The sequence below is a fragment of the Triturus cristatus genome, chromosome 1_1 (genome assembly GCF_964204655.1).
Source record: "Triturus cristatus chromosome 1_1, aTriCri1.1, whole genome shotgun sequence".
Taxonomy (NCBI): Eukaryota; Metazoa; Chordata; class Amphibia; order Caudata; family Salamandridae; genus Triturus; species Triturus cristatus.
Genome location: NC_140579.1, coordinates 232,145,515 through 232,173,253, shown reverse-complemented (window position 1 = coordinate 232,173,253; position 27,739 = coordinate 232,145,515). Strand labels below are relative to the sequence as shown.

Below are 27,739 nucleotides of genomic sequence, written 5' to 3'. Positions count from 1 at the left end.
AGGACATGTATTTTATTACACATTTCTCTGTGGTTGTTGTTCATTCGTTCAATGGTTATGGATGGTCACTCAGAGGAGTCCTGGTCAGGGAGGTGGGGTTACAAATCTTGTGTTTTCTTTTGACACAGAGATGAAGTTTCCTACATTTAATTCTGTGGTATGGCCCTGTACTGTACTGGTTTCTTGATTGTCGATGGGGTGTTTGTTGGGACCCGCACACTAGAGTTGTGGGGAATGGGAATCATGGAATACGATGCAGCACTGCTCACTACCATACCCAATGAGCACACCTACGAACCACACTACCCCACTCTATAAATTGCTGACGTGGAAAAGGAAGTACATGGCCACAACCACAAAGAGGCACTGAGTTTATACATATCTTAAGCGCCACTGCAAACACATAGCTTTTTTGCAAGAGATGTATTTGACACAGGCAGAGTTATAAAAAGTACATGCAAATTGGAGGGGACAAGTGTATGGCACTACGACACTGACATATGCAAGAGGGTTATGATATGGATTGCCCTGCAGATGCCATTTGTGAAAGACATACACAGAGTTGACACTGAGGGTAGGTACATGATGGTGTAAAGCCACTTGGACCGTGCCCCCCCTCATGCTGGTGGTTGTTTATGCCCCAGCAGTAATCATGCTGCTCTTTTAAGGTCTCTTCACCAGAGCTCTTTTCTGGAACTCACACAATCACAGCATAGCTGACAGAGACTTTAATTGTGTTCTGTATGTTGTCCGGGACTGCGCCACCCCTCCACTGAACGACGCTATGTGTGTCAGGGTGTCACAATACTTTCGGGACTGGATGGTTAAAGATAGCGGGCTCGATATGTGGCACTTGCACCATTCAGACACCAGTGACTTCTTGTTTTATTGACGGGTCCATGACCTCCAAACCAAGCTTGATCTTTTTCTCTGCAATGAACCATTGGGCACGCAGATAATTATGACGGAGTTCTTGGCACGAAGCCTCTCAGATCACTGCCCACTGCTGATTACGTTACAGACCTGGAGGTTATAGACCGAGGCACTTCAGAACCCCCCCTTCTGGGAAGCCCTATCAATACATATTACCCAATATTTTTAACTTAACACAGGCACCACCTACTCTAGAGCGCCGGAGTGGAATGCCCAGTAGTTGGTAATCAGAGAACAATGCATTGCCACTACATGGGGGTGTTCATAAAGCCCTGTACGGGGAGCTTCTTGACATGGAGCGGGAGTTGAGACTTCTTGAGACTGAGGTGTCATGGTGGGCTGACGGGACAGAGAGACGCAAGCAGCTGGGAAAGAGTCGCAGTGATCTAGAGGCAAGGTTGGGGAAACATGACTATAGGCACTGCCTTGCACTTCTCAATGGAGAGGGGGATCGCTCAGGCAGGTTATTGGCGAGGCTGGTTATGGAAAGGAGCAATCAAGTTGGGAGGTGGTACGTTGGTTACAATGCAAGTGGCCATTAATGCTGCTTTTGCAGAGTACTATTTCTCCCTGTATGCAGACATAGACAGCCCCCCCCGTTGACAGGTTCAAGGGGTTTCTTCATGGGCTACCGTTACCCTGATTGATTCCGCTACAATGTGCCGAAGTGGATGAGGCCCTTCAAATGGATGTGATATGGGTGTCTATCACCCAAGTTGCCTGAGATAAAACTCTGGGTACGGATGGACTCACAATAGAATATTATGCCACTTTCAATGCACACTTTTCCCAGAATCTCTTGTAAGTTTTTAATTAAGAAAGGTAGAAGGGTCAGCTTCTAGACTTGCTCCATGATGCTCTGAAAGTGGGTGTGAAAACCAGGCCGGAATCCCCCGAAGTACCCTCATATTAGATGATCTCCCTCTTAACCGTAGACTATAAGATAGCTGAAAAGGCCCTCGCCAATAGGCTGCTCCCTGTGGCTAACACCATAGTGCACATAGATCAATGTGGGTTTATTCCAGAATGCAATACCATCCTCAACATACCACGACTACTTAATCTGATGAAAGCTGCCTCGAGTGAGATGAGTGAACGGTTACCGGTTTCGCTTGAAATAGAAAAGGCGTTTGACATACTGGGGTGAGATTACCTACTGGTAACACTAGAGGAAATGGGCATTGGGCCAGGCCACCTTAGTTAGATTCACGTTCTCAATAAGAACTCAACAGAAAGAGTCAAGATGGGACAGTTGATATCTGACAGCTTTGACATACATAGAGGCACCTTGGAGGCTTGTCCCCTGTCCCTGTTGATGTGTAGTCTGACCATGGAGCCCCTGGCCTGTTGCCTGCACTTGCAAGTGCAGCTTTGGAGTCTCCTAGAATATAACAAACACCATATCATCTCTTTATAAGCAGACGATGTCCTTATTTATCTGTGTGATGCCACTGTCACACTTCCAGCCCTAAAGGAGACACTGGAGAAATTTAGAATCGTGTCAGGCCTAAGAGTAAATTTGTCTAAGTCTTGCCTGTCTGCCATGTGTCCAGTTCCTGAGGATAACAGGAGGACCCTGCTGTGGTATTGTCTGGAATGGCACGTTGACATGCCCAAGTACTTGGGTGTACAGATCTACCACTTGGACAAGCACCTTGTAGAGGGTAACGTTGTAGGAAGCTGGCTCTGTATATACTATACCAAAGTGAGGTATAGTCTGCACAGAGTCCAGTGGAACCCCAAAGGTAGGCAGAGGTAAAAGTAGATAGCACCTTACTCTCTATTTGTGATAGTGTAGCCGAGCAGTAAGGTTTTATCAGAGGGTAGTGTTAAGTATTTGTTGTACACACTTAGGCAGAAAGTTATGTCACACACTCAAAGACTTAACTCAGACCAATTTGTTTGTTCAAAAAAATATTATTTAGTTATTTTATTTCTATAACCAACCCAAGCCTGCTGCAGGTAAGTGGAATAAATTCTTTGAAAAATCTTATTGAATGTTTTAGAATTGAATTCAGGTTCAAATGTAGTTGATTGAATTACAGGTAAGTCAATGTTTCTAACTTACTTTTCAGTTACTTTTCAGATTGCTATGTATGTTACTTTTTAGATTACTTTTGGTAATCAGTGTGATATGCCTAGATATCACTCTGAGACATCTCTTAGACAAAAGGTAAGAAATTCACTTTTAGAACACATGCAGTTTTTCAATGTTCCATACATGCCAACTCCACACTTAAAACAATTTTCAAGGAAAAACAGTCAATGTACACCTATAGAGAAATATTAAGTTAATGGTTTGCAGGTAAGTACTGTTTTGTGGGAGTTGGTATTTATTTATTTTATAATTTTATATAGCGCTGAATCACCCCAAGGGGTATCTCTGCGCTTGTAACAGATAACTATCCCAGCACTAAGTTTAGAAAAGATAGGTTTTCATCAACTTTCTAAACTGAGGAAGGGTCATTTCAGCGCGAAGGTATTGAGGAAGGCTATTCCAAATACTCGGAGCCAGATAAGAAAAGGCTTTGCCACCAGTACGGGCCTTATTTTTTCTCGGAATAGAGAGGAGTCTTTTAGCACCCGATCTGATTGTGCTTATTAATGTGTTTTTCAATAAGCTTACTCTGTAGAGGGGGCAAAGAGATCGGACGATAGTTGATCAATTCAGAGGGAGGGATTTTTGAATTTTTACGGATGGGAATAATTTGGGCATGTTTCCAACTTTGCGGGAGACTACCAGATTTCAAAGAACTATTAATGATAGAGCATATGGGAAGAGCAAACTGAGCCGAAACTTTAGAAGCAATTTTAGCTGGAATGATGTCAAGCGGGGATCCAGATTTAGTACATTCCAGTAGAGATAATACTTCTGTGATGGTAATATTGGGAAAAGCAAGTAATTGAGAGTTTTCACTGGTGAAATCTGATGAGGCTGCAATCGAGACCGGAAAAGAAGGATTGGATAAAATAATTTTTTTGTAAATATTTTCTACCTTTTGTATAAAAAAGGAGGAGATATTATCACATAATGTTTGAGAGGAAATATCCCTGGTCTCACAGGATTTAGGATTAGTGAAATCTCTTACAATTTGGAAAAGCATTCTGTAATTATTGCCTGCGTGCTCCAGTACAGACGCAATATGCATTTTACGAGCCTTTTTAATATTATTGTGATAATTAGATAATGCAGCCTTATAGTTGGATTTAGCTTGCTCATTATGCCAACGTCGCCATACACGTTCTAGCTTCTTGCAAGAGCTTTTCTCCTCTCGTAAAACAGATGAATACCAACCAGTAGAGGTGTTTTTAGGAGGGTGAGTGAGAGGTTTCATGGGGACTATTTTATCAAGCAAATTAAACATAATGGAATTAAAAAGGTCAAGTTGCTGATTGACATTATAAAACATAGTATCCCTATCCCACGTCAAAAAGAGCAAGGAAAAATGATTAGGAGTCACGTTGTGCCAAAGTCTAAACTGCCGAGTGGCCGGAGCAATAGTTACAACAGGAATATGGTTAATAGGACTGAAAAGTTGAAAGTTTATTAATGAATGATCGGACCAGGTGAGCGGGTAAGTCTCACCACATTTAATATCTTGTGAATTGGTGAAGATAAGATCCAAAGTGTGACCCGCTATATGGGTAGGAGCAGAATTGATTATAACCAATCCACAGGCCGCCAGATCTTGCAGACATAGTCTTGCAACCAGATTAGAAACATCTTCGCTATGGATATTAAAATCTCCAAGCAGAAGAAATTTACGAGAGGCAATTATATAAGGAGAAATGAAGTCTTGCACTTGGCTGGTAAAGTCCAATACTGAGCCAGGCGGTCTATAGACTAAAGCACCTTTCCAGCTACAACGTGCGGAGAGGTCCAATCTAAAGACAAGGCATTCAAATGCTTCTGTCCCCGTTTGATCTAATATGGTGATTGCTAAATCCTCTGTATAAATTAAGGCTATACCCCCACCCACTTTGCCTATTCTGTCCTGTCTCAATATCCGATATCCCTCCGGGATAGCTAAGGCAATGGCAGGGGTGGAAGATGGCTTGATCCAGGTCTCGGTGATGAAACCCATATCAGGCTTTAAATCAGTCAGAATATCCCATATGTCTGTAGCATGCTTAGGAAGCGACCTAACATTAGCCAAAAAGCAGTTCCACTCAATATTTTTCCCTAGGGGAGATGAATGATTAGAAGAAATGTCCTTCAAAGATTGAGATGGATCTTTAAAATCAAGCTGTGATACAATAGGCAAGGAGGGGTGAAGGCATTCCATACACTGAAATCTGCAAACTCAACATGAAAAGGGGCCCTCCAAGATACGATAGAGATAAGGAGTAGATTTACAGCGCGCAGGTTTGAGATCCATTAAACACTCACGCGAGTATCTGCGCAGTGAGTTAGAGGTAGGTGCCATAGAAGGTGGTAACCTACCAGAGATCCTGGCTGCTGGCGGCAGACTGGCGCGGACGGGCGCAGACGGGCTTGCCTCTGGCGTGCCTCCGGCGCACCACCGGCGCGCCGTCTGCGCGCGCGCGCGCTGTGTGCTTGCATGATCCTGCCTGAAATAGCCCCAACTGCAGAAGCGCTAGAGCGCTAACAAAGATGGTGGCCAAAAGTGGCACAATCCCCCTAGGAAAACCAAAGAGACTCGCTAAATAGCGAGGAGTGTAGCCAATTTTATGTGCAGGTAAGCGGATGGGTAAATACGTTTTCTTTAAAACAGCTGAGGAGTATAAAGATAAAGTAGTGCACAAACAAATAATGCCTGCAAAATACCTTCCCTCGTATTAGGAGAGGGGAGGGAGCCGCAGTATCGGTAAAACACACAGAACGAGCAGCTACAGTAAACAGCCTTCAACACACATCACTCGCGCTAAAGGTGTCATCTATTGCGCAGCGCGCTTGCATGATCCTGCCTGAAATAGCCCCAACTGCAGAAGCGCTAGAGCGCTAACAAAGATGGCGGCCAAAAGTGGCACAATCCCCCTGGGAAAACCAAAGAGACTCGCTAAATAGCGAGGAGTGTAGCCAATTTTATGTGCAGGTAAGCGGATGGGTAAATAAGTTTTCTTTAAAACAGCTGAGGAGCATAAAAATAAAGTAGTGCACAAACAAATAATGCCTGCAAAATACCTTCCCTCGTATTAGGAGAGGGGAGGGAGCCGCAGTATCGGTAAAACACACAGAACGAGCAGCTACAGTGAACAGCCTTCAACACACATCACTCGCGCTAAAGGTGTCATCTGTGGTAGTCTTGGTTAGAATCAGGGTTTCCCCAGGGTCAAGGATGCACTCTCAGAACACCCTCAGCGGCACTAGGGAGGCCAGGTGCAGAGTGCTGAGGCCCAATGTTATCCAATAGGGAATAGGAGACCTCCGGTTGGTGGCTGCTCAGGAGCAGGCCACAAGGTTGTGGAAGCAACGCTGCTGGTGTTAGGCTCAGGGAAAAGGGGGATCCGAGTTAGCACCCGAAATACATCCGCTGTGGCGCAGGGGCAGCTGGTTGCAGGGTGATGTTTTGGCGTCGGGTGCCCTGTTGTTTTCAATGGGGATTCTCTGGTTGCAACCAAGACTGCAGGCTCGGGGACGAAGATCTTCTGGAGGTGACCACTGGTTGGAGAGGTAATTTGGGATGCTTGGGGATGCTGGGACACCGTCGGTTGGGCCACCCAAGGCTGTAGGACGTCAGGTGCAGGGGTGTCTTTATGCGTTGGTTTTCCTTACCAGGTCCGGTGGCAGGGATCCTCCAGAAAGGGGCTGCAGGCTTCGCTTGGAGATTCGAGGCAGGTCAGAGATCACCAGATCTCAGGTCAGAATGGCCGGGGAGACTTCCTCGTGGTATTGGGCCACTCAAACTCTGTCCGTTGGCGCCGGGTTCAGAGTGGTGCAGACTCGTGGTTTTGGCTGGGGCCGGAGTCTGTGGGTGAGCAAATCCAGTGCTCACGGGAGACAAAGTCTTTGGCTTGGAAGGCAGGGCAGGTTCACGGGTTCTTGAGGTTGCTGGCTGCAGCACACACCAGGATTTTGTTTGAGCAGGTTCGAGGTGGGGACAGGCCGGTAGGGCTAGGGCCAAGTCAGTGGGCATCCTCCTCTTGTTAGTTTCAGCATGGCTTCTTCAGTCCTTTTTCTTCTCTTCTTCTTGTTGAGTGTTATCTATTCTTATCTATTGTTGTTTGAGGAGGCAAGGTTTAGGGTTGCCCCTAAATACTAGATTTAGGGGCATTACAGGCAAGTAAAGATTGGGACCAATGGGTCCCTTCCTTGGGGTGGGTACACCCCCTATAATATATTGCAGTATAACAAGGGTACCCCTAATTTAGTTTCCTATGTCAGGGTTTTAAAGCAAATATTTGTGAATTCATATATAGGAAACAGTTAATAAAAAGGTATGGTGATATACAAACAATAACAGAGAAAAAATATATATTTTTGTATTCTCATTGACCAAATATGACTACAAAAGAGAAACTAATTTCCATTTGTTTCTTTATTACTTGTTTTTGTGTATCTTTGCAATAGAAAATTATTTCATTTTTCTCAGGATTTTTAAATTTCTAATACTTATATTGTATCTTTGTACATTTTCTTTAAGTCTCTCTTTGCAAACCTGCACTTTTATGAATAAAATATCTTTGCATATTAGGTCAAACAATTACATTACAATTGGTATCCAACACAAAAGGTGATTATATAACATGGCTTCATTCAGTCAAAAGGTGATCATATAACATGGCTTCATTCAGTCTACGCGCGTTTCGGCGTTCAGCCTTCCTCAGGCAGCCATGATATTTACAACTCCTATAATACAATAAGAAAAAACAATCTATAATTGTGTTGCATATCCCAAAACCTTCAAGTGTACATTTCATTTCATTTAAAAAGGACCTACATAGATCCTCTACCTAGATACATTTTTATATACATATTATTTACAAAAAACAACCAACACAAACTATCTCCAATTACGTTAACAAGTCCAAAATGTTTATCCTGTTCTAGAACATAGCCTATTCTGAATTTGACTGTGCCATGTTATTTTTCTTGTTATCCTCATTTTAAGACAGCACATATGTGACAGGGGTGGATACTGCCTACCTTATTTATATCAATCTTGCATTCTTTTAATTCATGCGACTGGGTTCAGAAATGTCCAAGGTCACCCTTTCTTTATCACTAACGAGTCACAGACCTTCCCTACGTTTCTGTAAACAGAGAAAACAGCCAACCGTAATCAGTAAGCCTAGTCCTTTTAGAAACAAAGTGACTCTATCGGCAATGCGGGTGAAGCTAGTTTAAATTTCCTTGCTACATTTGTAACCGCGTTAGCGTGCTACTCTTATTACCTTCGTTTTATAACGTTCCGGGTTTCAAATGGAATGGATACGCGATCCCTCCTACTCGATGGATAATATCCTATTGCCTCGTTTTAGATGGAATGGATACGCGATCCCTCCTACTCGATGGATAATATCCTATTGCCTCGTTTTAGGTGTCGGTGTCCCTGTAAGGGTACGGACTCGAACGTGCCCGTTAGGCTATCACAATACAAGCGGCCTAGAATAATCTGAAATGACGAAAGTGAACAAAAAAGAGATTACATGAAACTTTCATGAAGGTAGGTCCCACTCCAGCTACTTATAATAGTGCAGTGCTTGTAACACTTACTATTGAGCGCTAATGCATTCCACGTCTCCGTCGTTTAACTTCTCCCAACTACTTTGAAGTATGTAGCAATATATTCGCTATTCAGATGTGCAACCACGCCATCTAAACAAAAGCGCGTATAATGAATTAATGCTGTTTTTAGATGAGAACGTACCAAAGCTTCTAAAGTGACAAAAATAAACAAAGAAGAGATTACATGAAACTTTCATGAGGATAGGACCCGCTACAGCTGCTCATAATAGTGCGGTACTTGTAACACTTACTGATGGACGCTGGTGTGTTCCGCGTGTCCGTAGTCTAAATGCTCCCAACGACTTTAAAGCATATAGTGATATATTTGCTTTTCAAATATGCGGCCACGCCATCTAAACAGAAGCGCGTACAATTAATTAGTGCTGTTCCCAAACGAGAGCGTACCGAAAAGAAATCTCTCTAGCATCTCGCCCGATAATCATTAAACTATCTACAGAGCGCGGTCCCATAGCTCTTACCCGGTCACGTTCGTCTTTCCTCCTTCTTGTTTCGAAATGAAATGCCGAGGTAGAAACGGGACTGGCCCTTGGGGAGTTCTATATATTTCCCGAACTCTTTGGCCATTGGTCAGATCCTATCAATGTTGTTGCGACGCATCCAATAGGATGCACCACAAGATAAATGTCTTTCATTGCGTTAAAGGGATATGCGCACTAAAGATATCCTGTATAGTAATCCTTCACATTAGGGAATCCACAGATAATATCAGGAGTAAAAATTACGGGTAAAACTTGCCGCAAACCCACCAGCGTATTCGTGGGTATAAGTCTTTTGGCTTGAAAAGTTACAGAACCTTAACCATGTATAGGTAATGGGGTCCCTTGCTATATATCGCATCAGATTGTCTGCGTTTGTAGCGCCTCTAACAGATTTCTTTAGGTTCGGGACATACAAGTCTTTATGATGTGGAAAGGCACCCCCTATAATGCCACCCTCCAGTGGGAGATGGGCATATGCCTCACTGTGGTTGGCTGAGTCCCCCCCATCTGCAAGATGGTGGGGAATGAGAGTTGTGCTTTATCTCGCCTCCCTCACCTGAGGGGTGGGGTTGGCAAAGGTAGGCACTCCTCCCTTCCTCACTTGGTTTTCCCGCCGATTCTCCTGCCCAAAGTGAGGGTCAGAACTAGTGGGGACCAGTTGCTGAAAGCATCAAGTGGCTTGGGGAAGCTCTCAAAGGTTTCAAACCTTTGAATCTTCCCCTTCGTGAACCCTGCCCATCCTGGGGGAGGAGGTTTGGCACCTTGTCCCAGGAGGTGCATTGTTTCAAGACCCCCATGAGCAGCAGCTTCTTGACCCAGGGTTCCAGAACAGAGTAGGCCATGCAACTTTCAACCCACTTCCTCTACTCTTCCTCGCCTGAAAGACTAGGAAGACTCTCCCAGGTTTGGTTGAGTCTCCTGGCCTTTGGGCTGGGGGTGGGGGTATTGTGTGAGAATCTAGGTTTCTGTTGTAGTAACCCCCCCCCTTTTTGCCAGACTACTGATGCCCTTTTGACTTGATGTGCCCTGGGTCCCTGCCAATCAGGTTCCCCTCAATCAGAGTTCTCTTCATGAGGTCATAAGACTCATGCATCTGTCCCACTTAGGCTCAGAAGTCTGTCTCTGCACTTACCAGAGAACAGTTCCCAAAGGAGAGCCCCTGAGTGTTTTTTCTTCATCCTTCTGGCTTCACAAGCCCTTTCAAAGGCTGTGAACCATTTGGTGATATCATCACCCTCCTCAAATAAGGGACAATCCATTTGGGGATCTTGGGATCATAGGATCCATCTTTTTTAAAAATATTTTTTAGATTGATGCCACCATTGATGGGTCCTAGTCCCATCTCTGCTCTTTCCTTTTCTAGAGCTAGGTCTAATCTTTTGGTCAGCCTGGCTAGCTGGATGTCCTCCTCATTGAGGCTTTCCTCAATGTACTCCGTAGAGCCTGACCCACCTGTGTGGGATCTAGGTACTGAGAGGTTGATTCTTGGAGTCAGGGCCACTGGGGCCCTTTTCTCCCTAATAAGTAGGGGAGGTTGATCCACCTGGTCATCCTCTCCCTCTTCTTCCTCATCTGATTGGTCTTCACCATTTTCAGATGGGTGGTCCTTGGCATACCCAGCCAACAGCTCCTGGAGCTTTTGTTTGGTGGTATGGGACCCCATGACAAGTGAAGGTAAGGGGTGAGGTCAAGATCCTCAGCCATGTCCTCTATGGCATTGTTATTTTCTCTAACAGCTGGGTTCTTGTTTTGAGACATTGTTAAAAAAACATTCTAACCCCACTAACCCTAGCTAAATTGACTTTTTATTTTTCTTACATTCTACAGGGACTTAACCAAGGCCCTAGCCAGACTTTTAGTAATTTTGCAAAAACTTTTGTTAAGAGTTTTGTCATGTGATCAGGTGGTAACAAAGTAGTCCAACAAATGCAAAGTTGCATATTCCACCGTTGATCCACCAATGTAGGAAGCTGGCTCTTTATATACTATGCCAAAGTGAGGTATAGTGTGGACAGAATCCAGTGGAACCCATAAGGTAGGCAGAAGTAAAGTAGATAGCACCTCACTCGCTATTTGTAGTAGTGTGGTCGAGCAGTAAGGCTTTTTCAGAGGACAGTGTTAAGCATTTGTTGTACACTCTCAGTCAGCAAATGAATTCCCACACTCAAAGACTGAACTTCAGACCAATTATTTTAGTATAAAAATATTCTTTTAGTTATTTTATTTCCTAGAACCAAGCAAGCCTGGCGCAGGTAAGTGATAAATACTTTGCAGTAAATATACAGTTGTATCACAGTTTGAATTGCAATTTTAAATGTACTTTGATTTGATTACAATAGTGTTACTGATAATGCAGTGCTTTTCAGAATACAGTACATATACTTTGTATCGTTTTTTTAGTAAAATTACAGGTACGTTACTTTTGAGATTACTTTTTTTATTCAGTGTAGTATACCTGGATACTACACTGGGACATTTCCTGTACACAGGTAAGTAAAAGCGTTTTTGTTAAACAGTAATATTTTAAAGAATTTCTTTAGGTTTTTAAACTCCACACTTAAAAACTTTTCCAAGAAAAATAAGTCAATGTTATCCCATGGAGGAAAATAATGTTATCGGTTTTAAGGTAAGTATTTGGTAGTGCGAGTTGAAGTTCTGGGGTTAGACTAAGGGGTCCCCCAGGGTCAGGGATGCACTCTTGTTAGACCCTCAGCTGCACTAAGGCAGCCGGGTGCAGAGTGCTGAGGCCCAATGTTATCCAGTAGGGGATAGGGGGCCTCCGGTTTGTGGCTGCTGACGAGCAGGCCACTTGGTTGACTGGACTTTAGCTCAGGGCTAATGGGGAAACAAAGTAGCACCAAAGGTGCACCCTCAGCGCCACTAGGGTGGCCGGTGCAGGATGCTGTTTCGACATCAGGAGTCCTGTTGTTTGCAATGGGGATCCTCCGGTTTGCAAAGGAACTGCAGGCTTTGGAACAAAGGTCTTCTGGGTGACCACCACTTCGAGAGGTAAGTTGGGAAGTTTGGGGTTGGTTAGGCACCGTGGGTTTGGCCACCCAAGGCCGTAGGGCGTCGGGTGCAGGGGTGCCTTTTGGGGTACACCCCCCTATTATGTCACCCTCAAATGGGAGGGGGCATAAGCCTTTCCCTGGTTGGCTGAGTCCCCCATCTGCAAGATGGCAGGGAGTGAGAGTTGGGCTTCCTCTCGCCTCCCCCACCTGAGAGGTGGAGATGGCAGAGGTGGCACACCTCTCTTCCTCACTTGTTTTTCCCACCAGCCGGTTCTCCCCCCCCAAAGTGGAGGTCAGAACCAGTGGGGACCAGTTGCTGAAAGCAGCAAGTGGACTGGGGAAGCTCACAAAGGCGGCAAGCCTTTGAAGCTTCCCCTTCAGGAGCCCTGCCCATTCTGGGGGAGGAGGCTTGGCACCTCGTCCTAGGATGTGAATTCTTTCAGGCCCTCAAGAGCAGCAGGCTCTCGACCCAGGGGTCAAGAAACATGTCTGGTGGTGGCAGCTGGTGAGCAGCCACTCAGCCTGAACACTAGTATTAGGTCGTTTTTCAGGAGGCATCTCTAAGATGCCCACAGATAGTTTAGGTAATACAGCCACACCAACATTTGCCCTTATGACAATGGGGTGTGGGTATCATCAGGAGTCCTGATGGGCACCCCAGAATTTGTGCCCTGGCCCAGAGCAACCACTCTCACTGGCCTGCAGAATCTTCCTATATCTACAAATGCCAAGTAGCCCGTCCTAGGGTGTGCACGTTCCTGGGTGACCATCCCAATTATGTTGCTAACCCAGGGACTATTGCTACAATACGCCATACTGCGACCCATGTCCGTGCACAGGCCTTCTTCGTTAAGACATGCTTCCACACCTGTGGTTGGGGATGCAACATGTCTAGGCTATTGTGACTCCACTGCTCACGTTTGTTATTCTGTTTGATGTGGTATCATTTGTGAGAGGCACAACAGATTCTCCACTATTATGTTTTGTTTTGTACTTCAGCTAAAACCAATAAAGAAATGTGAAAGAAAAGTTATGTTCTCAGTGGGTCCCTGAAGTCCTACGATCTTGCCACAGGATGGACCAGTCCTGAATGAGTGTCCATCAAACCACTTCAATAAGTTAAGTCTTGTTTCCATTTTTTAGGTGTAGGTGTTGGACCTTTCATCCTTCATACTGCAAATCCACAATTTGACAAAAGTAGAACCATGGCTACAAATCCTCAAGCCCAATAGTGCCAACAATGGGAACAACTGTGAAAGGATGGACCTCATCTTGTACAGTGCAGTCATCACTCATTCCCCAAAACCTAGCTATGTCTGGACATGCCCATGTAAATGAAGGAAACTTGCCCCATGGCTACTTTGATTTGCACTATTAATTTTTAGTCTTGAGATAACACTGAATCAGATGGTTTCTTGAACAATTGGATTTACATTTCTGGTTGTGTTCTGTATATACAGAAGGACATCATCTATGTACACGTATACAACCAATGGCCTGCCACCTATATACATTCCTCTATGTGCATGCAGCTTGCTGTACACAAAGGCCAAGGGTTCCACAGTAATGGTGATGGGGGAACACTGTCTGGTGCCTCTGTCCATTGATAAACACTCTGGCTAAGGGGTCCCTACAGAACAAGATCATTTTAATAAAACACCTAACCAGGTCCATTTTGGTTAATACCTTAAATGTATATGGCAATTCCAGAAAGTCAAATACTTTTTAGCATCAAGAAATGGTGGCACTTTCGTTAATTGGGGGTCTAAATGGTGTATTACTGCTGGAAGAGTACTTAAATTTAACAATGTTGGGCGGCAGGGTATAAACTCAGTCTAGTATGGAAGTGCCAGACCTGACAAAAGTGTTTTTAATCTATTAACTAGGGCTTTTACAAATATTGTATTGTTAATGTTAAGCCATTACAGTAGCCTATATGATGCACAGTGGTCTTCTGATCTGTCTGGTTTGAGAAATGCTATACCCGTGTCCTTTAATGTCATTGTGAGAAGTTCACCTTCCAGAATGGCTTCTTCATACTCCCTAAGTAGTTGGGGGCTTAATAAATCAGCATAAGCTTCATAACATTGAATTGAAATCCCATCAGGCCCAGGTACCTCACCACTCTGCAGCTATTGTATTACTTCTAGTAAATTCTTAAGTCTGAGACTCGTGAACCTTTCCAATGATGCAAGTGTGATATCATTAAGATAGTCAGCAAATCTGCTGCGCTTTAGTAGTGTCTCTAGACCGATCTCACAGTGGTGTGAAGGCATGCAATATTTCTAAGTTTACTGACAGCATTCAACTGGGTGTTCTACCTTCCTCCAGTCAATGCGCCAGAGTTTTGTGAGTGTACTGTACTCCTAAAACTTTACACTACAAAAACACACCCACTGGTATGGATCGGGAATGGTGTTAAACTTAATTTCATGAGGCAATGTGTCCCAAGATAATATACAAATCAGCATATCAAAGTACAGTCAAATAAGAAAAGATTGACTCAATAAGTAAACCTGAGAGATAGAAGAGCGGTGAGTTTTATATGTCATTGGGAACCTAATTACAATATAGGTAGAATTCAAACTGTAGACCTAACCTATTTCTATCCATCAATGGATTTAAGGAGTGATAATACTTGGTATCATGGGGAGCATAGGCTCAGATATAGAGGCAATGTCAGCCCAAATTTCAAAATCCCTTTAGTAAACAGATTTCAAATCTTGCAGGGGTTAGAAGATATTGACTGACTTAAGGGGAATAACAAACCCACTGATTTGATCACTAGTGAAAGGAGTGAGCTTAAGGACCAAGGGCTTCAAAGTACTCTCACTGAATTAAAGACAGCTAAGGTGGTTCATGTTAGTGAGAGCCCACAAATTGAGGAACCTTGTGGTAGAAAAATATCTCTCAATAGTAATAGTGATCTAGTGGTTGACCAATCTAGTGGGGAGGTATGGTCTTTTCTGAGCTGGAATATTGCAGGGTTGAGATCTAAACTGGGTAACGAAAACTGGGAAAAATTGCTAGGTGATTATGATGTTATTAGTCTCCAGGAAACATGGATAACTGAACCCCTACATATTAATGGATTTAAAACATATTTCTCCCCAGCAGTAAGCTCACCTTATGGTAGGGCCAAAGGAGGTCTGTGTACCTATGTTTCAAATCTGTTAGCAGGAATTAAAACTGAGTTAGTTTTTAATAATGTGTATTATCACATTATAAGGATCACAATTAACAAAGGGTTTTCTTTAGTGTTGATTAATTTTTATGATAATATTCAAGGAGAAGACCAAGTGGATGTCTTCAGTCTATTAGGTAGTAATATCACTTCGGCTATAGGGAGGAGGACCGAGGACACCTGTATTATCTGGGTAGGAGATTTTAACTGCCAAATATGCAGGAGCGCAGAGAGTGGGTTATGTGGGGTAAAATTAGATAGAGACATTGGCTTTAGTCATTTTGAACATTCTGGACGAGGGGATTATTTAAATGAATTAATATTTGAGAATGATTTGGACTTTGTAAACAGGTTGATTAGTCCAGAAATCCCCTTTTTACCAACGTTCAATGGTAGAGGGGCAAACACAACCATTGATTATGCTTTACTGACTTCCAGTCACAGGGATATGTTACAGAGCTATAGCATTCTGGATTGCCCGCATAGCGACCATTTTCCTTTAAGTTTTAAAATTAGTATGAGATCTAAGAAACATCGTGGTAGGGCCAAATCTAAAGTTATAATAGATAATATCACCATGGCCCGTAAACATGGATATGCTCTAAAGTGGACAAAAATTTGCCCAGTTGACTTCCAGGAGAAACTAATAAAAAGTATGTTGCCCCAATTTTATGTATGTACAGATGAGCAGATGAGAATGCCAATGACTCCGATATCATTAAAAATTTTTTACTGATAATTGCCCAAACAAGAAAGTTATTGTGGGTTGGTACTAGTGGTGGGAATACAAGGCAGAAGGGGTGGTTTGATTCAGAATGTACTAAGGCATATAAAAGTCTAAAACATGCTATACATGCTACAGAGAAAGATATGGATTTAATTAGAAACTAGGAATGTCTATAAGCAAACCCTTAAAAATAGGAAAAATGCTTTAAAGTTTGAAGCATGGGATGCTTTATGTGACGCCTCTTTAAGTAAAGACTCTGCCTTATTCTGGAAAGTTGTCAATGCCCCTTTTTTAAATTTTAGACATGCAGACCCATTAGAGGTGGCAATTACAGAGTGTGAGTGGGCTGAATATTTTGCCAAGCTGTATTCCATTGTACAAGATAAGACAGAATGTATAAATGATAACACCCAAATGAGAGACTGTAATCAGATTAGTAGCCCATTCGAACCCGAAATAACAGTAATAGAAGTGCAAAATTGTATTGATGCATGTCTGGCGGGGAAAGCACCCGGCCCTGATGGGGTTCCTGTTGATCTATTTAAAAACAACAGGGAACTATGGGCCCCAATTCTTGCACGTCTATTTAATGCTACTTTGGATAAAGGCCTCCTTCCATCGTGGTGTGAATCCCTGATAGTCCCTATTTTTAAAAAGGGCGATCGTGAAAATTGTCAGTGTTATCGCCCAATATCACTCATGGATTCTACTATTAAAATTCTAGGAAGGATAATTTTAAATAGATGACATGTATGGGCAGACGAAGCTAATATTTTAAGTGACTTACAGTATGGTTTTAGGAAAGGGCTCGGAACTATAGAACAGTGTTTGAATTTGCATATCTTAACTGAAAAATATACCAAAGCTAAAGAGGGATGAATGTCTTTAACTTTTGTGGATCTTACCTCTGCATTCGACTCTGTAACACATTGTAAACTTTAGTTAGTTATGAATAATTTGGGAGTAGACAAACAAATTATAAATTTTCTTAGAGATCTCTATGCAGGAGCATCGGCCAGACTTAGATACGGAAAAAATGGTGAATGTACTAGATCTTTTGCAATCAAAAGGGGTGTACGACAGGGCTGTGTCCTGGCACCATTCCTATTTACTCTCTATATTAATAATGTGGAAAAAACTTTGAAAACTGAGTGTAGGGACGTACCGATGGTAGGAAGAAGATCAATCCCAATTCTGCTATATGCAGATGACGCGGTCCTGATGGCTAGAACACCGCAGGCCATGCAAAGAGTAGTTACATCCTTTGCTGACTTTATGAACCAGCTTGATTTAAGTATAAATTGCTCTAAGACATTTACCATGCACTGTGGGACGGGTGCTCAGAGAAAGAAAAAAGCAATTTATATTGGATCTACCCCAGTAGAGGATACTTTAACATTCCCCTATTTAGGGGTTTTAATTGATAGTACGGGCCTATGGAACAATACAATCAAGACTAGGAAATTGTTGTACTGTAAATCTATTATGGCTTTAAAAAATTTTAGTCGAAAAATAGGGAGGAAGCCAATTAAAGAAATGTTGACTGTTTACAAAGCGACTTGCGTGGCTATTGTTACTTATGGGGCAGGCCTGTGGGGGCATGCAAACGTCAGTACTCTACAAGTGGTTGAAAATAATTTTATGAAATATCTCTTAGGGGTCCCACAGAGTGTCTCGACATATGCTTGCCATGTAGAACTTGGGGAGCCATATTTGGAAGACATAATAAAAACTGCACCAGTTCTACTATGGCATAGAATATGGACTGCAGATGAGTCTGGTTTAAACCGATTGATTATGGAAGATGCAATGGGTCTAGAGAAGTGTGGAAAAATTAGATGGTTGAACTATATTAATTATTTTTTCACACTATTAGGGTTGGGGAATTATTACACAGATCCATCTACTCTATGTAATATATCTAGGAAATGTCTAAAAGAAAGATGTATGACCTATTTGCATGAGACCAGAACCAGAATAGAGATTAAGAAAACCACGGTGGTAGCCCATGAGCAAATTGTTTTCTGCAAGTATTTACAGCCATATTTAAAGTTAGTAATGAGTGATTATGAAAGGTTTTTGCTAACACGCTTTAGATTTAACTTATTATTCAGATCACTCAGCTTTCCAGCAATGAATAATTGGTCAAATATTTTGAGTAAATGTCCCTGTGATGATTTATCAGTTCAATCTGACTTGCATATACTTTTTTTCTGTAAGTTTTATACTAGACCTAGGCGAATGTATGTTGTTCCTTTGCTTTTTTAGCTGTACAGAAATTGGATAGTATTTTAACAGTCGTATTTATTTCCTCATTCCTTAAAAATGTTTTTAAACTACGGAAAACAATTGAGATCTGAATTTATGCAGTTTTTTCTATGTGTGGTGCCAATGACTGTTATTTTTTATATATGTAATTTAGTTTTTTGTACTTTTATGGTTATTTTGTCTTAATAACCAAATAAAGTTTTGAATCTGAAATCTGACTCAATAAGTGAGTTAAAGGGCAGAATTAGAAGTTTTATTACAAAAATATAAAATGTACAACACATGAAATAGTAAAGTTGAAATGCAACTAATCTCATTTATATGCATAACGTCATTGCAGTGAAGGCTGTCTTTAATAGAACAATGCAGAGCAATAGGAAAAATAATTAAAGTTCAAAGTTCCAAAATTCAGGAAAATCAGTAAGAACTCGGACAGCATCACTAGTATCATAGGAATGATCTTCTGGCTCATCCCCAAAATCAGGCATTTATGTAGGAAATCTCCCCATAGAACAGTATGAAAACTGCTGAATTGTGGAGTGAGCAAGGAAATATATTTTCAACAACTCAGATTACAGACTTTAAAAACATTGTACAGCCTTGCTACCTAAGCACTAACCTACTACATAAATAATGAATACACCCCAACCCCCTGACCGAATGCCGTTTGGAGGTGTCAGAACAAACTAGTTACATAACGACTGTAAACCATTGTGAATTAATGCAAAAGACTTGGAAAATGTTACATTCTAAGTTCATGCCAAAGAGTATTCTTCAAGAACAGTGTGATTCAGAAATAAACAGACATGACTTGCTTGACTATGTGCAGCAGATATAAACAGTGAATGTGACATACATTTTGACAAGATGAAGTTGAAACCTATTTGAGGCTAATTTAGCATAAGCCAGGGTAACACACTTCATATCAAAATCGTTTCACATACAATAGCATCAGGTCAGAATACACGTGTGAATTTGAGTGTAGATTAAGATTCTGCAGATTGTTAATAACGCACACTTTTTTTTATTAATACCATCATCATCATTGATAACTTTATTTCGGTCAATAGACCATAAAGGTACAATAAAATATATACAAGTACAGAAATAAGATCATAAATAGAGAAATATTGTTATAAAAAAAAAAAATTATTAAACAAGGAGTTATCATGATCAGTTCATTGAAAGATAAAACTCAGAAGCCATTACTTCATATTAATAAAACTCATCCTTCTCCGCCACATACCAAACAAGAAACGGGAAACTGCATAAACAATAAGTGGGTCAGTATCATAAGTTAGGACTCTGCAGGCTTGGGCACATTGTCTAAGACCCAATTTTTTGCACAGAGGAAAAAGCCAGCATTTTCGGATCGTACTGTATGCTGGACAAAAGAGCAAAATATGCACAACATCCTCTTTACATGATTTACAAATTGGACAATTGGCCTCCATCGGTTTTCTCCAACTTGATGTGAACACGCCAATTGGGAGGCAACCATATCTCAACTGGGTATAAAGTTTCCTCGCCAGTGGGGGCTGTACTAAGTCCAGAAATACCTCCAACTTAGATTCAATTTTCATTAATAGGAATTCAGAGGTCAGCCTACCCAGAGAAGTTGAACAATCGATTAGAGTTATAAAGTCTGGCGGCTGCCAAAATCTCAGACCTTTGGGTCTTCATATTACTAGTATCCGGAGTGTCCCAGAGTTGGGGCAAACCGATTTGGTAAAGAGAAGACTTTATATGAAGTAGCCAAGGAATTTCCTTACCCTTTAGCGTCCCCCAGATTGCACTAAATTCTGCTCTATAGAATTCAAGCTCGGGGACAGACCAGAGCCTTTTCCAAAAAATAACGCACACTTTTTTTTATTAATACACAATTCCTCAGTTTGCTTTCCTAAGAATCTCCCTTACTGCTCTGCAATCTCCCCGTACCTGCTTAATGGTTCATTCATTCAGGAAAGGTTGACATCATTTTGATACATTGTGTATTGGGACTTGCACATGTTCCACATAATCTATTAATAGAGTAAATGACTATTCCTTATGATGGTCAATGGTGGATCCCCTAGAAACTTTAAAACATGTGGTAATAAACTGTAAATCTGCTTTCACAGCCTGTTTGGATGAAACAACCACGCAAGCTAATGTTCTGACTTCCTTTCAGCAAATTTCAGGGGCAATAAAAGAGGTTCTATTTGTGCAGAAGAGAAAATTGGGTAGGAAAAAACAAGGGTGGTTTGACACCAAATGCACACAGGCCTATGCCAAATCAAAACACAAAATACATAAAAGACCAAGAAACCCAACTAATATTAGACATGCCAGAGGGGTTTATAAAAGTGCACTTAAGGAGCGAGGAGCAACATTGAGAAATGATGCATAGTTAGCCCTTCACGATGCCTCCCTATGCCTCCCTATCCAAAGATGAAGTTGTGTTCGTTCATCCCTGGAAATAATAAGAAAGCGTAACAATTGATTTACAAACCGCAGTCATTAAAAAGGCTAGCTGGAAAAGACATTTTGTGATCAATGGTGTCAGAGGTAAATGTATGTCATAAAAAGTTAGTATAGATTCCAGCCTCTGTTCACCTCATTGAATCTTCCCCAATTTTACATATCTCCCTATCCAAATATAGCTCTGCTTTTTGGAAAGCCGTAACAAATCCATTCCTGGTCTCTGGAGACACTCCAACTATTGAAATAGCAATCGTAGAAGAGCAATGGGTCATGCACTTCACCAAGATGTATGATAGTGGTGTGTGCATTGATCATCCAGATACTCAATTCCCAGGAGATGGTGTACTGGCACCTTTGGCATACTCTACTGATCTCCAGTTCACCCTGGAAGAAGTCAATCATGCCATTATGGCAAGCATGAGAGGTAAGGCCCCAGGGCCTGATATGGTCCCAGTTGATTTATATAAATCTAACGTGATGTTATGGGGCCCGCAGTTAACACAGGTAATCAATGCAAGCTGTTCCTCCCTTTTTATAAAAAGCTGGTCTGAATCCATCCTAGTTCCTATTTTTAAACAAGCATTAAAAATGCAATAGGTCTCACCTTTTATTAAGTTAAAGCCATTTGCTGTGCTATACAATACCATTAGCAAAGCAAATGGCTTTAACTTAACCAAATGCGAGACCTGTTGCATTTTCAATGCTTGTTTTTTTGTGCATGCATTTTCAAACTATGGAGCTGGAGGAAGAGATCTACAATTGATAACACGTTTGATGAGTAACAGAGAATCAAGTGAGGATCTAAACCAGTTATCAAGCCTAGATGAATCAGCCTTCACTGAGTAGCTCAAAGCCAGAGGGTTTGTCTATAGCATAGAGTTCAGAGTAGAGGTATTAAACTTCGAACAGTTTTCTGAGAGGGAGACTGACCTGTGCATCTGAGCTCTAGGCATAGTGGGGGTTGAGATAGTGAAAGGAATGGAAAGATGGTCTGACCATTACTAAAGGAATTGGGCATTCTGTCTGGATATCCTGCAGAGAACAGTGGACCAAGCAAGTGTCCTGCGACATGAGTAGGAAGACTACAAGATGAATGTCTAAGTCCCTAAAATACTCCATGAGGGAGGAGGGTCTTTTACAAAGTGCATTGCTGAAATGAATGTTAAAAATCGCATAACACAGTATAATTTGCTGACTTCAACGTAACTGAATAGAGAACTTCTAGGATACGGGATCAACTGTTGCCTGCCGGCCTGGGAGGGTGATATATCCATGCAACAGATAATGTGAAGTTGTTTGTTAGCTTTAGAATTTGAATATGAGTAACCTGCTTTTTTAGAACTCACTCGATATTGTTCAAAAGTATGATTTTTGCCTTTAAAAGTAAAGCCAACATAAGTAAAAGTTCTGGGCACTGAAGTCAGAGACAGAACATCTGCCAGTTAATGAGCCTGCTGATTTGTGAAGCGATGCAGAAACAAAATCCCATGTGGACAACATACAACACCAATAGCAATGTCTGACGATCAGCTGGTTTTTGTTTTTTAAGTTTAGCTGTGAAAGCATCAGGTTTACCAGAAAAACAGATAAAAAGCTAAGATTGTTGATCTGGTAAAAGTGTTCAACAAGCATGTCACAGTTTAAATCCAGGGATCAAATGGATTGATATCAAGCGGTGTAATAAAGTTTCACTTTTATACAGTTTAGTACCCAGATGATATTTAGCTTGACACAAACTCATTATTACAGCCCATGCCTGAACTAGTTATCTACTCTAATGTCTGAATTGAGCAGGCCGGGGGGTGAGGGGCTTCCTTAAAATATCTGTATATTGACAACAACCTTGACCTTACAATAGTCTTAGAACAGATAAAAGGACAGGCAAAAGTGAAGCATCCCCCACCATGCCTCGTGAAACAACAAAAGCTCCCAAATGCAGGTTCTAATCAGTCAAGTGTTTTGAACAGCTTTCCAGGTTATAACAGTAGTGCATAACTGCAGACAAGGTCAGGGAAACTGGGTCAATATCTCAAATGAAATGGGGTGGAAATAATCAATAGGCTGTGCTGAGAGTGAACAGCTCACATGACATATTAACTTAGTGTTCTGGCATACAATGAAATAACTAAATGTATCTGTACATTTATCTGCATAAAGGACTCAACCCAAACCCTTTCGGAAGCCAAACCATTACAATTTCAACTCTAAAGTGCACATCAATGTCTACTGTCTTTCTCTAGCAGAGGACATAGGATTCCCTTAGGCATGGTTCCTTTCCGCATGGTTCAATGTTTTTGAGGGAAACTAAGTTATATAATATTTCATTAAAAAATTGTCAATGGAACAGGCCTAATGTATGAAAGGATCGTGGAACCTGGGATCGGCATAAACTATAACAGCCTGCATAACAAACCACTCAATAATAACCATACAGGTTTATTAAGCCCATAGAGATCTGCTACAAATTGCTTTTCAATGGAGGACTCCAACAGAATCCACCCTGCGGGTCCAAAATAGTCACAGTCTGAGCTCAGCATCCTAGAACGACTAAAAGGAGGGTGACAATGCAGTGCACTTTGAAAATCCTCTTCACTTGATGTCTCATAATGGAAAACATTAAAGAAGGACTGTAACGCAGTCTATGAGGGCAGAGAGATCTCTTATTCCCTCTCTTCAGCTACAGTTGTAAACTCCACCCCTCCCAATCCATAAGATCAAAGAATAGACAACCTCCTGCCACAGCCAGCAAAATAAATCTGATTTAAAACACAAAAGAAAAAAAAAAACTACTGACTCAATGAAGAGACCTACATAACTTATCGGAGCTGTCAGCATAATACAAATGACAAAAAAAATCACATCCACACATATCCTCATCCATCACACTACTAAGCAATGCTTCCCATAAAAAGCTTATTGCACCCCAGTGGTCAATACGCACAACATGTAAACACTTCACAGACAACACACTTCCAACTGCACACTCAGAAGGTGTAATGCACTACCCATGTGGTTAAGACTTCAGCAACGTAGTGTGTGCTATGCAAATGCTCCAATACAAAAAAAAGAGAAGAACCGCCATGTACTTTACGGAACACTGAAATCACAAGTCATGTACAATTTCTAAATGTGTTAAGAAACAAGTGCTTAACTTCCGAAATTAGATTAAAGGAAAAGAAATAGATGCACTTGCCAGTCTGGATTTCCCAAATTCCTGCGTCAATTTGATGCCAAACACAAGGATAAAGTTCGCCCGCCATTGCCTCCCACTACCAGATGAACTCCGTTAAGAATAAAAAAAGCTTTGCAGCCAGTGAGACTAGTACGAGAAATCAAGATCACACTGGGAAGAAGGTGGAGCCTTGATTTTAAAAGCATGCGGCTAAAGTAAGACAGCTCTAGTTCTCTGCTGACCCACAAATCTGCAGGCCCTTCGGTCACAAATAAGCTCCACTTATGTAATGCTTGCATAAAACGCCTACATGAAAGATAAAACAGAATGGCGAAATCCGTGATTAATACAATGCCTGCCTTTAGATCTTTTGAGAAGACAAACAATAACGGTATTTATAATGTTAATGAACAAAATCTCTAGTCTAATTATCATATGTTATGAGTGGAAACTGTATGCAAAGTGAGTCAGACAAAACATCAAAGCCAACTTTTCTGCCCTAATTTCAAAGATGCACAAATGGACAGCTGCTCTAGCTCATACACTGCATATTCAGCCTTAGAGAAAAACAGCCTACCTAAACGATTCTTAAACCACTTCGTTATAAGGGTCATATTAAGCGCCATTCTAACAAACCACATTATTGTTTTTCTCTGGAAAGTTTTACAACTGCAATGTTATACACAGTTTTCAGAGCCCTACAGAAATCTGACGAAAGGAAGTTTCAGTAGAGCACATTATCAGTATACCTTCCATGACAGACGAAGCGTGACCTCAGTTTCTACTCATCCTTGCACTTTCTAGAGACTTAATAAGCGTCTAGTGTACATTTGTTTATAGTCCCTTGAACTGGAAAGACCATCTACAAGGGGAAAGACGACTTAAGAGTCCGAGGGGAAGCAACATTTAATTTTCACAAAGTGCTATCTGACACACAGACAAGATAACTCTACAGGTGTTACTGATAGCCAGCTCATCAACCAAAACTGCATAAGCTATCCTTTTCTGATGTACGAAGCTAAACAGTGTACACCTTAAATAACATGCTGCTGCGTTTTACAAACTGATAGGCCTGCATGCACTCTCCCCATTCAACACTAGCCCCACACCAATATTCAGAAGGGAGATCAACGACAGTTTTGAATACGTTTGGAGATGTATATAAATAAAGCCAGTCTGTCAGTGAAAGGTCCAGAAACAGCTCACTTATGACCACACGAGGTTTAAAACCCTAACAAAACAAGACTGTTACTCATAAGGAAGTGCAGGCTTGAAATAACCTGTCGAGCGGTTGGAAGATAATGCACCCTCAGAACACACTGGTCCTTTACAAGTTCAACATGGAAGCAAGTGACCATACAATGACTGACGGCTCTGTGTGTGAAGATCACTGTGGATTAAAATGAACATAGAAATATAATGCAGGGTATAAACAGCATGCATCTTACTTGTAAGTGAGGCCGTCTGCGATGGCAAATAGCTGTTGGGCAGTAAGACCATCCTCAGGGACGTAGCCCGTGCCGCTGCTGATTAGATAGTCTGCCATACTGAAATAAGAGCTGCTGGAATAGGAGGTAGGGGCTGTTGGATGGCATTCACGTGCAGTTTGCTGTATTATTTATTAGGTCATTTTCAACAAAATTCTTGTCTGCACGTTTCAGCTGGAGCCTGAAAACTTTGACATGGTATGCAAAGGAAAATTTGGACTGGCCTTGAGGAAGAAAGTCAAAATTCAAAAAGATAACTGCAGTTCTTACATGGGAATAAAGTTATATCATGATCGATTTTAACAGAGCAGAGGCTCATTAAATGTGCTCATCACAAGAAACGACCCACAGACCTAGTTATCTCAAGTGACATTCCAAAGGCATATAGTCCCTATGTTTGAGGAGCAAAGCTAAAGGAGAAGCTTATACATCTGTACCAACAACTAACACGCAAAAGGTTAACAATAAGCAAATGGGGCTGTCCAAATATTTTCTTTAGAATTACCAAAAGGAGCATGACTAAGAGACATCCCCCTGTACCATTACCCTATGGCGTACAAAAATGTAGCTGAAATATTTTAACCCAGCGAAGGCCACATTCCATTGACCGTACATTCGATCAGAAAGCAGAGTATCGTACCTTCAGGCCATACTGTTCCAGGAGAGTCTGTGCAAGAAAACAGCCTCATCAACATTCCCAGGTACATGAGTCAGTAAGCTCAATATGGCGGGCTACAATGCAGTATCCCCAAAAATAAAAGGGCAGCCAAATCACAAACGACGCCGGACTTGTAGGAGGCTGCAGGAGCCATTTGAGTGAAGTAATCACTGCGCTCCACCTCCCACTTTGAAAAGTAAGGCTCTTCTAACTCGAGTAACGACAACCTCAAATAATACGTGACAGGCAGTGGTCCAAAGCTCTAGTAGTGACACCCACGTTGCTTTCATGATCTCATGAGGTGGCTGTTTACAATGGCCGATGCTGGGCCACTGACACCTCTGCACCCACACACAGATGGTGTATTAATTTTGAGTAGTGTGGAGCGTTGCAAAAGCAGGGTGAAAACGTATTCTGCACTTATGAAGAGCCTCGAACCCACTTGCTTAAACCACCCTCGCTATGCAACCTCTCCGAGCCCCAGTGATGTCCTGCTGCTACACCAGTTCCCCCGCATGCATCTACACGTGATGCTCTGTGATTTACGCCTTGACTTTCGCATCCATTCGGCCTCGGGTGCCCCTGGATCTAACGTGATCTCAGTCTAGTCTCACCATGTCTCCAGTTCCGTGGGTCTTGAGGTGCCAGATTACATCCTCAGACCAATGTAGTGAGTTCAACATAAACAGGCTATACCACCACCCCGCCTTTCACTGCCCAGGTTCGGCCTCTTACCTCGCTGCTGGTGCTAGAGAACTACTGCCGGCGGCGATCACAAGGAGCACAATTTATGAAGTGAAGGAAGACTCCACGAGACCACAAGTCAGGTGTGAAACGATTGAATGCGCGCCGGCACGCAAAGTGCGACAGGAGGTGGCACAATGGGCCAGCTCACGCACACTGCACATCACACTGAGGAACTGAGCAGCGTGTGCCTCAACAACAGACTTGCGCAAGGAATAGACGTCCCCGAGGATGGCGCATGCGCGCCTGATGGTCGTACAGTCGCAATCTGTCTCAGAAGAGATAAAGAAAGGAGCAGTGGCAGACCCAGACTGTGGTTGACTATACCCACGCAGCGTCTGGGAGTAGCAGGTACTAAAGACAAAAAACAAATAGGGGGGGGCGAAATGGGCTTTGGGGGAAAGGTCCAGCTGAGTGTGCCCTGAAGTATACAAAAAAGTAACAAAGTTGTTCCTCAGAGTGGGTGAGACTAACCATGTAATGTTCACAGGAAGGTTGTTTGTTTGGATATTGGAACCCTCACACAACCATCAAGATATCTGTTAGACGGCGACCTCAGAGGAGCCCGGAAGGGGGGTCCTGACTACCCTGAGTCCCACCCGTGTAGTATCGTAGCCGGGCACTGGCGGGAGATTCCCCAGGGGGAGGAATCTCGCAACTAGGATCGTACTTCTGGCACCCCACGACACAGAGAGACCACACTGGGTATTCTCAGAAAACAAGCTTTATCAAATAGGTATCACTGCAAATATGTACAAGGTGAGCACGGGCTCAAGAGTCTCGGAAAGGTAGGGGGTAGCGGGACTGTCTCTGGTAACGGTTCAAAGCAGGGACGTATCCGGCGCACAGCTCACAATCCTCGAGCTGGGGGATACGTGGTCGGAGTCGGGGTCCGGCGGGAC

The 27,739-nt window shown here is 42.3% G+C and overlaps 1 long non-coding RNA gene across 2 annotated transcripts in view; it reads right to left on the bottom strand.

The window, feature by feature from the left end:
• LOC146870047 (uncharacterized) overlaps positions 1-27,005 on the bottom strand; it is a 454,045-nt gene extending 427,040 nt beyond the window's left edge. Inside the window, exons 1-3 of one of the 2 annotated variants that reach the window (XR_014958912.1) lie at positions 26,829-27,005; positions 25,397-25,510; positions 7,494-7,744 (exon numbers count right to left, since the gene is read on the bottom strand). This is a non-coding gene — a long non-coding RNA (uncharacterized LOC146870047). Of the gene's footprint in view, positions 1-7,493; positions 7,745-25,396; positions 25,511-26,828 lie in introns of those variants that run through there. The other variant, XR_014958906.1, reaches the window with a different exon arrangement.
• Between the last annotated feature and the right edge of the window lie 734 nt (positions 27,006-27,739).